This window comes from Sturnus vulgaris, chromosome 4 (genome assembly GCF_052056855.1).
Source record: "Sturnus vulgaris isolate bStuVul1 chromosome 4, bStuVul1.hap1, whole genome shotgun sequence".
NCBI lineage: Eukaryota > Metazoa > Chordata > Aves > Passeriformes > Sturnidae > Sturnus > Sturnus vulgaris.
The window spans coordinates 41,795,256-41,809,879 of NC_142246.1; the positions used below are offsets into that span (position 1 = coordinate 41,795,256).

At 36.3% G+C, this 14,624-nt stretch overlaps 1 long non-coding RNA gene across 1 annotated transcript in view; it reads right to left on the reverse strand.

The window, feature by feature from the left end:
- The window catches only part of LOC148223968 (uncharacterized), a 36,339-nt gene extending 28,530 nt beyond the window's left edge, over nucleotides 1–7,809 (reverse strand). Inside the window, exon 1 of the long non-coding RNA XR_015803193.1 lies at nucleotides 7,762–7,809. This is a non-coding gene — a long non-coding RNA (uncharacterized LOC148223968). The remainder of the gene's footprint in view (nucleotides 1–7,761) is intronic.
- Between the last annotated feature and the right edge of the window lie 6,815 nt (nucleotides 7,810–14,624).

The window sequence follows — 14,624 nt, forward strand, 5'->3', positions numbered from 1 at the left end:
TTTTGTTTGGGTCGTGTTGTGTTTTGCTTTTGTCCTGAAGCTATGGTTTCCAGATGTGTGGGATCAACAGTAGTCTTTCGAGTTTTGATGATGTGTTGTGGCTGAAGGCTTGAGACTTTAAAGATGTAAGTTATGGGCAGCACAAAGAACTGTAAGGAACTGCAGACTGGCTGGAAACGTTAATGTTTAGAGCTCAAAATTAAAGCATATAAAAAGAATAGCATAGGAATCATTATATTTGTCATAAGGAATATTTCAGGCTGGCAACATTTTAAGAGAAGATAGTATATAAAACTCCCGCTGCTTCAAATTGTGTTATACTCTGATTTCAGTTACTCTATGTAGGCTGAGCTGAGAGGACAGAATCCTTTCTAATGGATATTGCTTCACTGGAATTCATTGTTTCTATTATTTGCTGGTAATCTGGTGTATAATTTGCCGGTGTATATGTCTTTACAGTTTCCCTTGGAAATAAAAGACATATGGTTGCAAAAGTACACAAGACAAAAAAGAAATACCCAACATGATGATAATTGGAAGATTTAGCAAGTCTTATAGACATGTCTTACTAGGATAGTAATTTGACTGCTCCACAGAAAATGTTGTAGACGTTTTTGGTATAATTATATTATTGCCTTGAGGGTGTATTTAGACTTTGTTGCTAGACACATTGTGATAATGCTGATGCAGCCCACTTTAAGAATTAGAATAGACACTACTTTAGGGTCAGTTCTTGCCCAGAAACTCCTAATGTTGCTTTCTCACAGAAGTCACAGGAACAGCATAAGAAGCAGTCCTTTTAATAACAAATTATTCCAAGTCTATAGTCAGGGTATTGAGAGCTTTCATGAGAATAGAAATAAAAAAGAACAGGAACAGATTAATTGCTTGTGTCAACACTAGACTAAAAAAAAAAACGTAGTATCCACAGTTGGTTTCAAATTAAAATTCAGTTTCTTCAGGATAGTAGCAATGTATTATTAAGGGAGTAAATGATTTAATTCTTTCTTATGCAATGAAAACATTTTGGCATTTATACTGTCTTTAAGGCTTGAAAGGAATGCTTATGACTTAAGTCCAGCAGATATAAATAGCAAGTCAGGACATATGTTTCTTAACCATATTTACAGAATATTTTCATGCACCTATTGGGTTAAAAACTAGTTTTAAGGTAGGCAGATTTCCTTTCCTTATCATATGTAATGATGCTATTTCTTCTCATAAAAAAACCTCCACTACATAACCAGTACTCAGAACAAATCTTGGATTGTTGGGGGTAAGCTTCTAAATCTGCTTAGATCTCTCTGCTCATCCACCCGTGAAAAAAACAAAAACAAAAACAAACACAAACAAACAAACAACAAAACCTCAAAACAAATAAACAAAAAACAAAAACAAAAACCAAACCAAACAAACAAAAACCAAACAAGAAAAAAAGTTTTCTCCTTGAAAGAATAGGTGCAGGGCCAATCTAGCAGGTAATTCCCAATCCTTAAGAACTTCCCTACCCCTTCTTCAGGAAATCCTGTATTCATCTTCAATGAAAATCAGTCCAAGATGTCTATGTAACTTCATCATGCTGTCTTGAAAATCTCATAAATTATGATTAATTCAATCTTCTATCTCTTCCTCTCAGTAGTTGAATGATAATTGCATGTACTTCTGGATTTTGGGCTATTCAGTGGATGTCACTGAAGCATTGAATTCATGAACCTCTGCTTGGTTGTGTACAAAGAGCAGTTGGGGCTTGAGCTGTGAAATTCTGCATATACTTACAGAGCAAGGAAAGGAGGCAGTCACTCCTGTGTGGGGAAGGAGTTGCTTCAGTCTGACAAGCCAAATTCATGAGCAAATCTTGTGAGACACAGATAATTCACACAAGAAGGGACAACTTCTTAAACATCTTTTTCACCCTCCCCTTTGCCCCTCCCCTTTCCCTGCAAAAGGAGACAGGTTCTGATGGAATGATTTGTAAACGTTGTGGGTAGAAGACGTGAAAGACACGATAGCTCAGAACATTAAGAACAGACCAAATGTTGTCCTATTTGGATTCAAATCTACTGATACACTTTTAAGTCTATGTGCCAGCATGGAAGGGAGGAAACATGTAACAAATGCCCATTATTGCCTAAAAGTTTGTTCCTATATTAAAATTTTGAAACCTTGCTGACTTAACCTAGTTGAGGTACTTGGACATTTTAAAGAAGGGATATATATACTATTACATTCTCTAATACTTTTCTTGCCCTAATAAATGTCTTAGGCTTTCTGTGCTGTTCTCTATACCAATTGATTTTATTTAGCTCAATTAAAAGTTCATGAATGTTGTTTTGAAGAAAATAAAATTATGGGTGATTAAAATATCTGAAGTGAGAGGATATGGCAAGGAAAGGGAAATTTAGATTTCTTCAAATTCAGTAAGTCTATGCAAAACAGGAAATAAAAGGAGATATGTGTATAGATTTGAGTGAATTTGGTGATAAGCGGTGAAGAATACACATCAGATACCAAGCATAGATTAGTATTCCATGTGATAGAAACGTTCATTCTCTCAAATTATTTCATGGTTTTTTTTCCAAACAGCATTTTAGAATATAACTTGATTTTAAATGCACTCTTCCCTTAGACAGATATAGTTTCATTTTAATAGTGTAGGTGACCAATTAAAAGCAATTAATAGTCTTTGTGAGCTTCTTACCATAGTAAAATAAATAAATCTACAAAAATGTAAGATTAGTCTTGTGACTGACAGTTTTATTAATAAGATGATATGAGAGGAATCTTGGAAGCCAGTGCAATAGATAGCTAAGGCTCCTGCTCCCTCTGGACAAGAACAAGGTATAACTCTTAAAAATTAAATTCTTTACATTCTTGAGACTAAGTTGAAAACCGTAGTTTATATTCAGGCCTGCTTGGGCTATCCCTGATTAAATTAGTGCTACATACAAGATGATGTAAATACATATCCAGTAAGCTTTTCTCAGTCTGATCTGTGCAACTGCCACCAGTCTCCCATGACTTTATCAATACAACTCACTGACAGCAATCAGATCAGCTGTGTGTGGCAACATACAAATATTTCATAACCACCCACAGAAATATATACTGTAAGCTCTTTAAATTTGCATTCTCTGATAAAATACGAGATAAAATACACCTTAAAAAGCTAGTGGTAATACAAATAACTGTGGTTAGTTCTAACATTCAGGCTCTTTCAGAATAATTTCAGATGTGTTCTGTTTTCAGTTGTGAGTTCACTTGATGTGAAATGTCACACTTCTGTCACATTCTATCATTTTGCACTTGCAACAGCAGAATACTTGAATAGAGTTCTTAGTAGGTGACATTATATATGGAGAATATCTTTAATATCTGTGCAACACAGTTCCTGGAAAAGTCTACACTAGACTATAAACAGCTTCCAAGAAAAAACTATTGACTTTTGATTTGAAGAAATATGATTGCTAAATATATCCAAGAACTAAAACTGTGATGCTCTTACTCACAAAACCTTTCAAAACACTTCTACATACAAAGGACATCTTCAGCAAAGATTTGTCAAGGTAGTATAGCAATAGTTTTCAAGGATTACAATCAGCAGAGGCAAAAATGAACCAACCAAACCAACTCTACACACCCATACCAAAAAAACCCCCAAACCAACAAAAACCCTCCAAAAGCTGGGAAAGATATTTCACTTCTATAGGTTTTGTATCCATTTTGGTATCACATCTATCGTGGTAAACCTATACAGTAAGATATTTGGATAGACACATTGATGTTAAAGCCCTTTTTACAAACTTAACTTTATTGTTACTTCTCAGTTAAGATACCTTTTTTTTTTTTTCTAATGCTTATTTTAGGAAGACTTCTTCCCCGCCTGCACACCACTTTCATGCTGTTCTCTTTTCAGAGGGGAGAGAATCAACTTTTGAAGTGTATAACTATGAGATCTGTAAATATAGCTTGGAAAAAAATTGTGAATGAGGCTGAAAATTATGGGTCTTAGGGATTGCTATTGTGATCGATGCTTGCACAGCCAGGAAGAAGAGATCTCTTGTCTTAATCTGCACAATATGCATTATAAATGGGCTGAACAGATAATCAAGAGTAGTCTATGCTTTAGTTCAAGAACAGGGAAGTTTAAAAATACTGTGAGGAATATAATGAGTTCATTTTCTTACATTTTTGGTAGCTTCCTTGCAGCTATTATGGCAGCTATGAGCTATCATTTCCTTCCACAAACTGAACAATTAAGTTCCATCTGAATAATGCAGATTCACAAGATAGATTCCAGTGTAGACTTTTCTGAACAATTTAAAATCAGAACAAAACCAGAATGCCCACTCATTTGGGTTTTTTCACTGTCTTTTTAATAAGGGCGTGAAAATCGCAATAGAAATCTGCTGTGCATTGCATAACTTACACAGTTGCTTGGGGTGAACGGGATTGTGATACTTAACATCTTACTCTGCTCAACATTTCATCAATGTTGAACTGCATTATTGTAAACTGAACTGTGTCATCAGTAATTTTGTACTATTGTATAAAGGTAGTGCAATCAGTAACAAATGACATTCGTTGAAAGCTGGGCTTGGGTTGATTTTGTGCTTGCTTGTTTTCACAAATAAAGGAAGAGTACCCAGTGCTTTAAAACAATGTGCTGGTTACACTTGGGGGAGGGCAGAGTCAGAGAGGTTTTTCTCTATGAGAACTTCCTCTGTGACTTGATGGAACCAATTGGAGATTGGTTTGGTTATTGACAGCCTGAGAAACCAATTGGAGAGTTAGTTTGCTCTGTGAAAACACATTTTAAAGAGGTAACCTGGAAAAAAGGTCTCTTATTTCTGGTGGCTGAGCAGGTAACACCGGCCCAAGCTCCGTCCCATGGAGGGGTTCGAGAGGCCGCTGGGCCCCGTTTGCAAACCAGGGGACCCGATGGCCAGGTGGGAGGAAAAGCTCATTGATAAGACCTTAGCCCTGCTCCTTCCCCCATGGGCCCGTGGCTCTGGAGGGGTGCCCGGCTCCTGCTGCTGGCTCGGAGCAGTTTCGGAAGGGCCGAGCCCACCCAGCCCCCACCCAGCCTGAGGGGGAGGCAGCCGGGCCCTGTGTGGGAGCAGGGGTGGCCATGGGCAGTGGGTGCTGCAGCCCAGCCCCAGAAAGGCTGATGGACACCTCAGCCACCCCTCACCCAGAGCGGCCTGGGCGGCCTGAGCCAGCCCCTGTGACTTCTGTGTGAAACTTTAACTCTTTAGTGCTCAGATAAGATTTGCAGACCTCTGACCTTCGTTTGAAAGAAAAGGAAGAAATGAAATACACCAAAGTCAGTGAAGCAAGAGCTAAGTTTCTTTAGATAGAAGGAAAATAAAGAAATACTGTAAAGGCAGCTAAAAAATCCTTTTGTAAACTGTACGGTAAACTCTACTGCACTAAATATTCCTATAAACTGTGGAGAAAAACATGGGGAGTTAAAGTGTTCCATTCAATAAATTGTTGATCAAAAGCATCTGTGTTGAGAATCTTTCACCCCGAGAAGAAAAGGGATCTCTATTTCTAGAAATGAAGCATAAACAGAAAAAAAGAGAGATGAAGAGAATTTTTGTTTTAGAGTAGTTCATTCTTAAAAGTAAATACCCCATGAGTTTAACATGGCCCATAAGCACAGCTTTGGGAAAGCTGTGAAAATGGGAGGAGCTTCACGACTTGCAAGTTTTTTCTTGCGGATGCGAATCAGAAAAGTGAAACCAAGAGAAACTGTTTTTTCCCCTCCTTGTAAAAAAGTCCCTATAGCCTGTCAAGAAGAAACTTCTCTCTCCGAAGTTAGCTGAAAAAGACTAATTTTAAAACTGACTGAAGGAGTTTTGTATGTTTGTTTTGTTGTCAAGAAGGTTGAAAGAAGAAAGAAAGAGTGGTCTGAAGATTTTATTCTGAATTTACTGTTTTCCTTTTCTTTGTGTAGTTAATAAATTTCTTTTTATACCCTTTTAAGTTTTAAGTCTGCCTTGCTTTTACTCCTGGTTCTGTCTCACAACAAAAAATAAGTATATTTAATTTGGCAAATCAAAACTATAACATTATTAGTGCATTAGCCAAAAACTTCAAATTAAACCAAAACGAACAGTAATGAGGAAAAGCTACCTATCATGGTCATCATAGCATGAATAGGAGATTATTTTGAAAGTCTCAACTTTAGCATTGCTACTGCATTGGGGTTTTTTGGTGCAAAAGGAAGACTTGTTCAGCCAGAACTCTGCAGTGGGATTCTGCTCTGTGTATGTCTAGTTCAATTCTGCCTAGTGGTAGAGTGGCTAATGTCTTCACAGCCCTTTGGTAGGGAGAATAAACATTGTGAGCGATCAGCAAAAAATAGCCCAGGGAAAAAGAAAAATACTGTAATTTCTTTCCCAACCAGAAGTCTGCGAAGAAGTAAGGTATGATTTTGTAAAATTTACTTGCAAAACATGCTTTGTCACTCCCTGCCTTCACTTTCCTCATCTTTTGAATTTGTTTCTTTTGGGTGGACAGTACCTTGGGGTAGTAGCATTATTATTGATTTTAAAAGCACAGCTGATGAAAGGAAGTTGTATCTGTTTCCTAAAGTTTCTGATCAAAGTGCTAGACTATTCAGCTGCTGTTGTTGTTGCTATTTCTTCTTCATTGTGATAGTTTAAGGTGAGACCTTGTCCTCCACCCACTAATTATTGAGGGAATTATTGCTTAGATGTACAGTTACTTGAATAAATGTATTTGAATTGGAACTGTAAGTTTCTGACCTTATATGTTGCCTCAATGGCCAAATAGCATACATGCATTGACCTTCTGAAAACTAAAGATGGCTATGTGCTTTTCTCGTGAGCTCTTTGAGCAAAATTCATTCACCATGAATTCAGATTTACTGGAACTTTTGAACAGGTTTCCAAAATTAGGTGCCTATAGTTTCATGAAAGCTTGTCTGTGTTGAATATCTAGTTGGAATTGGGTAAGACTCAAGTCTTGTTTAAATTTGGTACTAGGCAACTCTGTTCTTTTTCTCTTACTGGATGATATTCCTGAATCAGAGCTAAAAATAAAGCTTCTTTTTTTCTTGTCTTTTTTTTTTTTTTTCCATTTTGCCTTCTGTTTTAACAGGCGTCCTTTTACTTTCAAAGCTCAGGTTCATGGACTAGGCATCATTGCACTTCATACTCATAGAAATTTTAAATAATATTAAGTAGTGTGAAATCAGTGCTACAGTATCTAGAAAATGACAGTAACGTGGCGAATTTCAGAGTATTGGGCAAAGAAAGGTACAAGCACATTACAATGAATTTTTTTACTGGTTCATATCTGTTTTGGGGGCATTCTGTTCAAGTGGAGGAATATGATAATGTAATAGTGAGTATAGCTCTTGGTGGTGGCAGCTCATTTTCTTCTCAGAGGTGAAATAAAGTCAGAACTGAACAGTATTTTTTTTCTATGATAGTCCAGAATTACTCTAAAATTAGAGGAAAAGAAATGGAGTGCTAAATCAATGCAAATCTAGAAATTCCAGATGTGAATTGGCAAAACAAGGTAGTTTTGAGAGACAGTCACTAAAAAACACAGTGAAACTGAAGTCTAGCAAGGAACAGTGAGCTTTCTGGGATTGCTCGGGCCCTTGTTTAGAGTCCAAGGGCACAGACACACTGCAATCAGGAAACTAACATTAGCTCAGACAGGATGCATGAGTCAAGGATATTGAAAGGAGATGAAAAAAGTGGTATTCGGGCATCTGCCACTCACCAATTGCTGGGCACTCTTTGTGGTTCATGCTGCTGATTGGAATGTACTGGAAAGGAAAGAAAAATAGTTTAAATTGGGTTAACAGCTAACATCTGTCATGTGACTTACTGAAAGAAAGAACTGTTTAGCTGCAAAGACATGACCAGAAAGGATAGGAAGGGAAAAGCTCATAGTAGAGAATTTCCTTTTCCCACCACCCTCAGTCCCCTGATCCTGTTTATCTCACCTGATAAGGCTTAACAGCTTGAAATACTGAGTATAACCTGGCAATAAAAGCATATGCAGCCGAAAGCTGAATGTTTTACTATCTTCTTATGTAATGGATTGTGTTCTGAATTAACATCTAAAATCTGTAGGTATTTGAAATGGACATCATAATGGTCCACTTGGTCTAATTTGGGTCGGATTCAAAACAAAAGATCCCAGTGTCTTGCTCAGATCTAGGAACAGTTCCTCTGTCAGAGCTTGTTTTGCTTTAGTAAGCAACACTTGCAGGTATTTAGGTGGAGGCATGTAGTTGGTTCAATGTATAGAGCAGAAACTTTTTCATTTAACGTGTGCTGACCACTCTGCATTTGTTGTGGGCTTTAGACTCGAGTTGTATTAGTAGCTGCAAAGATCTTCTCAGACGTGAATCTGCTTTGCATGGTTGGTGCAGATAAACACATGAAGTGTCTTACCCTCAGTTTTTTTCTTGACCCTCAAATCTTTGTCTGAAGTCTAGTACCAACTCTGACACATATTTTAATTGATTTTTAATATAATTTGATTTTATAATATATTTTAATATAATTTGATAATTTGATCATTTTAATATAATATTATTTGATCAAAATATATTTGATCATACATTTTGTTTCCCTGAACTTCTGGAATCCATCAGTCAAGAAATCTGACTCTTTCTTTGTTACAGTGTCTGTATAAAAAAAAAATTGTTGAACTTTTTTTTCTGACCTGTGTAAGCTGTTTTGGCATCTCTGGCATTTTCCAGAAGCAAAAAGTTCTCAAACTTGGAGCATTTGTTTAGTTATGTGATATTTTTAACCCACTTAAGTTCTCTTGGATATATTGGATAATTGTAGACAATGATAAGCTAGTACTGTGAATACACTGCAGCTTTTCTCTTGCTGCTTAAAAACCTATGCAATTGTGGAAAAAGTTTTTTCTTGCAACTGAAATTTGTTCTCCACAGAAAAGACAGATTTCAAGTTTCCAAAATAGCTTGGAAAAACAGTGAAGTAGAACAACAAAGTAAAACTGCCAGTTATTTTAAGACTTTCTGCATGCATTTGTCTAAATTGAGCCCTTGTATTTGTTATCCAGAAATGCTCAGTTCCCTGGCTTATATTTTCTAAAACCTAAAGCTATTTATACTTCATACTGTGACTTGTAGAATTTCCCAACGTTTTACCTTTTTCTTCCTTATAATAGAGTAAATAAAATTATTGTTTGTCTTTATTTGGTCAACAAAACTTGAGTCTGGAGAGTAGGATTGATTGGCTGGATGGCACCTGGAGACAATCTGAATACATTTTTATATATTGGCTCAGATTTATGGGCTCTCAGAGCTCTTTTGCCTGTTGTTTATATAAAAAAGGGTTTATCCGACCTTTGTGTTAACATGGTATGATGGACTTGCTTTTCCAACACTGATCGGCAATGGAAGTTATTGTTGATCTAATATTTTTACCTTGTGAATAAATTCACCAGTTTTATTGATAAATTCCCTGGCTGGGAATATCACATTAACACAGTTCAGGGATTGTTATACATGTCCATATAATTAAGACAAGGAAAACATCACAAATATTTTTTCAAAATACCATAACCCCATAGCTATGGAACTTTTATCAGATTCACATTTAGTATGTTTATTTTATCTCCAAAACGAAACCTAGTAGTATGTTTTTGCTGCTTATTGCATATCTGAAATTGAAGTATTTTCTTTGCTGTCTAAGGTGGATTTTACTCAATAACTGTCTGACACTTTATTTAAATATGTTGGTGCAGCCAAAAGGTGTTGCCAGGTTACAGTTAAGACATCTACTGTCCAGAATATTTATTGTAGCGCAGCTCAGTTACATGAAAAATAATTTTTAAATGATGTGACTGTGACTGTTTTATAGCACTGGTTTATGTTTGGTAGTAGTAGCTGTGTTTCTTTGAAGACTTCTAAGGTTTCCTTTTCATTTCTTCTAAAGTTGTTTTTTTTTTTTAAGTACCCAAACATCCAATCCTTCAAATGAATAAACATGGAAAATGGGTAAAATATTAACCCCTACAGTTCTTTCAATAAGAGACAGTTTGAACTTCTGGAAAGCTTTCTGTCTAATTTCTAGGTATTGACAGTTGTTGCTATCAACTGTAATAAATTTGTTGGATTTGTTGGATCCTAGTATGTTTCAGAAGGACCCAGTCTCTGTCTGTGTCAGGGTGGTGTCTGGTGCACATGAGGAATGAAGGTAAAATCAATATATTCAGCTTAGCTGCATATCCAGTCACTAAGAGGAGTTTGTTAGGCTGTCTCCAAACATGTTGTTGGGCTATGTACACCAAATGATATTCAACAGCATTGCCTCCCTGTGCTTTTTTCATTCTATTTTCCACCCTCTATTTTAAATAACCCTATCTAGTGATTGAATGGAAATCCTGTAGTCTCTTAAATCCACACCTGACAGTTGGGTCATTCCAGCTCTTTTTTTCAAAAAGTAAGAACACTCACAAGTAGGAGAAGAGAAGCTCTTAAGGTGAATGAAATTCAGGACTCTGCTCTTGTGGAAAAGTAAACTGCTGCAATGCAATTCAGGGAGTGCTTAGAGACATTAAATACCCTCGTCTTCAGTTAGTTCATGGCTGAAAATAGGAACTGTGAGTGCTTTACATTATTTCTGTGCAGACAATGACCCCTTCACTGACAAGCCTATGTACCTTCAGAATAGGTTGTCCTGGGCTGGGCCTTCAGACAATCCCCTCTCAAATCTACAGACAGAGTAGTAGTCCATAAGGCTGTGATAGAATTTGAACCTAAGACTTTTATGCCTAAAACTTTCAAGTGTGTTTTCTTTTGTATGATTAGTTTCATTTTTGCTCACTGTTTATGTGGGGTACTTGTAAAAATTCTCTTGTGTTATATCCATGAGTACCTCCAAATTTGCTTTTGACCTGATACTGCTCTTGAAGTCCTTGGGATAACTACTGAGTTGTTTTGGTTTTTTTCTTTTATTTGGTTGATTCCGTTTGTTTTCCTCCAGAGCTGAGGAAAGTATATTGCTGCTAGTGCTGTTATCTCTGCTACTTAGTATATTATTTAAATCAAAATGTCTAAGGTTTATAAATTTAACAAGCATAATCTAAAACAATAAAATAAATTTGATACATGTTTCAGTGGATATTTTCAGGTGTGTTGAGACCACTGTGTATCATCTATTTAATTAGATTATTATTGGGGTTTTTTTGTTGTCATGGAGCCTTTTTGAGTTCTCCCTCAGCCTCTGATTTAGAAATACAATATCTGTGTTTGCACATTTTTGCTGTGAAAAGTCTGAAGCTAATGGTTCTGTCAAACAGACCAGGCAAAATATGACAGCAAGTGCTTATAAAGAAAAAGAAAGAGAACTGAATATTTGGATTCCAAAGTGCCACCACAGTGATTAAAAAATGAAACATAAAATTCAAGCCATTCATTTGATTTGAAACATGAATACAAGTTCATTTTGAGTTTACAAAACTGAGAACACTGGCATCCTTCAAACCTCCTTGGAAAAGCAGCCAATTCAAACTTCCTGAAAGTGAAGTTTGTGGGAAGTGGCTTAACATCTTAGAAAAGTGTTTTGAACTCCAGACAGAATAAGGTATTATGCTTAGCAAAGGAAACTACAAATTGTGAAGCATTTGCTATATGGTTTGACTTTGGCCACTGTTACAGTAATGTCTGCAACCCTTCAAAATATTCTCATCATGGGGAATGGTCTCATTAAAAGAAATTTTCTTCCTTTTTCTTTTGTTCTTCTACTGTGTAAATAAGGAAATGGTTAAGAGCTTTCAGACATGGCAATCAAACATTCATCTTTACAGACACTTTGGAACAAAGTAAACTTTAAAGATTAACCTGACCAAAATAAATTTAAGAAGAAAAGAAAAAAATCTTATAACCGTGTCCTTGGAACCTTACAGAAAACTATATAAAGGCCCACTGTATAAAGTATGGTCTACAGGGACATTTGAGGTATGTGAACCAATGAGTAGGCAGGCCTGAAAAGTGATTTTTACCTCAGACAAGCATCAAGTTAGCAGACAGGGTGCCATCAAGCAAATGAAATTCTGTGTCAGAAGTGGAACTTGGGATTCTGTCTGTGTTTCTGGTACGCTGCAGTCCCAAGTGGCGGTTGAGCTGAGAAAATTCGAATGGTTTTATTTTGGCTTTGCCATGTTAAGAACCACTGCCCTTTTATGATGTCACTCATGAATATTGCTATTGAGTTAAGTAACTCCACGCAGCAAGAGAAGCTGGATTAGTCCTTTAAGTTCCTTTAAGTTCCCTTCCCTTTTTTCTTTTCTTTTTTTTTTTTAATTTTTTTACATCTTGCACTTATTATTTTATTTTCTTTAAAAAATGCTTTTTTGCAAGGCTTGTCTTAGTTCTCCAGTGGTCTAAACCATATGTAAAGACATTGTGGAGGTGCTGCTGTTGAGCTGTAGTTGATATGCTCAGCTGGTATGGTATGTGGAGATATATATATATATATATATATTTTTATATACATTTCTATCTGCACATGAGAAATCATTAGATATTCTCCCAATTTATGCATAGTGAATGTATAATTAGATCTCTGAAAACTTTCTGTTGTCTAATGAAAATAATTAAGTGCCTACTTTTTAATAACGTTTTACAAAATAAATTATGGAAACAGACTTTTTTTTTTTTTCCAACACTAAAAATTGGTAGAAGTGCTATACTTCATTTTGTCATGTGCAGTTGTGGATGACCACAAATGTATCAAGTATAGGTGATGTATATAATGTTAGAAAGATATTTATTTTTGTAGTGAACTTTGATTTATGGAGTTCATTAGCAAAAGCTAATGCACATTGACAGGCATTAATTTATTTGTGAATAAACTTTCTATTTGCCTTTGCTTTCAATTTGAAGTTAGGGGTGATACACTAGCAAGCTCCCAAATCTGAGAGTCTGTCCACAAAAGAAAGCAGTGAAAGATGAAAGAGAAGACAAAAATTTCTGTTTATGACTTCTTGAAGATGCTTCTGCTATCAATTCTCCGTTATATCTATTTCTCTTGTGTCTTGGTTCAGAAGGTAAATCTACGTCCCTAGCAGTTTTTCTTATATTTAAAGCTGAAAAAAGACATTTTCTGAATTGCTTTTCATCTCATGTATCTAACTATAAAAGCCTCTAAAAGTGATGGCTAGAAAAAAAGCATAGTATAAGAATATTAATATTCAGATATTATTATAGGTATCATTAAAATATCTTTGTGCATTCACTGTATCAAAAGACATAACAGTAAAATTATGTAATGAAATTAACATGCTTCTGGGTTTGTGAAGCTTTTTGGTTGCTTTGATTGTTGTTTTTCAAATGTTACTTTAAGTAGTTGAGTTCACTTTAATGTGCTCTGTACCCCAAAATATGTAGCAGTTTTTTCAGTAAATGTAAAAGACAGTAGAAAATAAAGTTATGATAAACTTCTGGTTATCCACAGGTAACAACAGGTAGTAGCAGAGGGATACCAAGTTCTCGGTTGGGTATATAAAAAAGGATTTGGGTATAGTGAATGAGAATTCCTTCCTAAAGTGGGGAGCAAGATGAGAGCAGCATTCTAAATAGCTTCCCATATTACGCTTAGTTCAGAATCAGCCTGATAAAAAGGAGGCTTGGGGAGACCTCATCATACTCTGAAATTGCCTGAAAGCAACTTGTAGCCAGATGAGGGGGATGTTCTCTCCTCCCAGGACAAGAGGAAATGGCCTCAGGTTCTGCTGGGAGAGGCTCAGGCTGGACATCAGGAAGAATTTCTTCCCTGGATAGCCTGTTCCAATGCTTAACCAGCCTTTCAGTGAAGCAGTGGAATCACGACCCCTGGAAGTGTTCAAGAAATGACTGGATATGGCACTTAGCACTATGGTTTAGTTGATATGGTGGTGCTCTGTCAAAGACTGGACTGGACAATCCTGGATGACTTCTCCAACCTTAATGATTCTATGATTCTGTAAAACCTCGATTTTTGCATGTTTCTGATTCAGGGTTGTTCAGGATAGTGATTTTTTTTTCCCCTACTACCTTGTTGTTTTCACCATTTTCACTGGAAACTCAATACTGTTGCGTGGACAGAAATCAGATAACAGTGGTTTGTACTCTGGTGTTTAAAGGATGTGAAGGGAAAATTTACCATTGTTTTTATAACTCCTTCTACACAGGTTCTTGAAACAAGAAAGCTCTTTTCAGCAGCTCCTCTACTGAAAGCAGTATGAGTATGTTCTGTTGCTTTTCAAGTAACAGAATTTATGAGACTTTGGATGTGGTGAGGCTTTATTGGAAGGATATCAAAGGGTTCTATTAATTTGTTTTTCATTCATGGTGTAAAGGCCCTTCGTGACTATGGAGCAAGGGGCTGTAGCACTCCCATTCTGTAGCAGTAGATCAGAGGGTCTCATCATCACGCAATAGATAAACCTAATTTTCTGTTGTTTGACTGATTATTAATAGGAGAGAAGTTATGCCACAATCAAGACTTTTGCAAAACTAGAGGTTCCTTTTGCTGGAGCCACAAGGGAGTGAAGAAACTCAGCTCAGAGCTATCAAAACATTTCAGGAGCATCACCATAAAATCCAAAGGTATTTT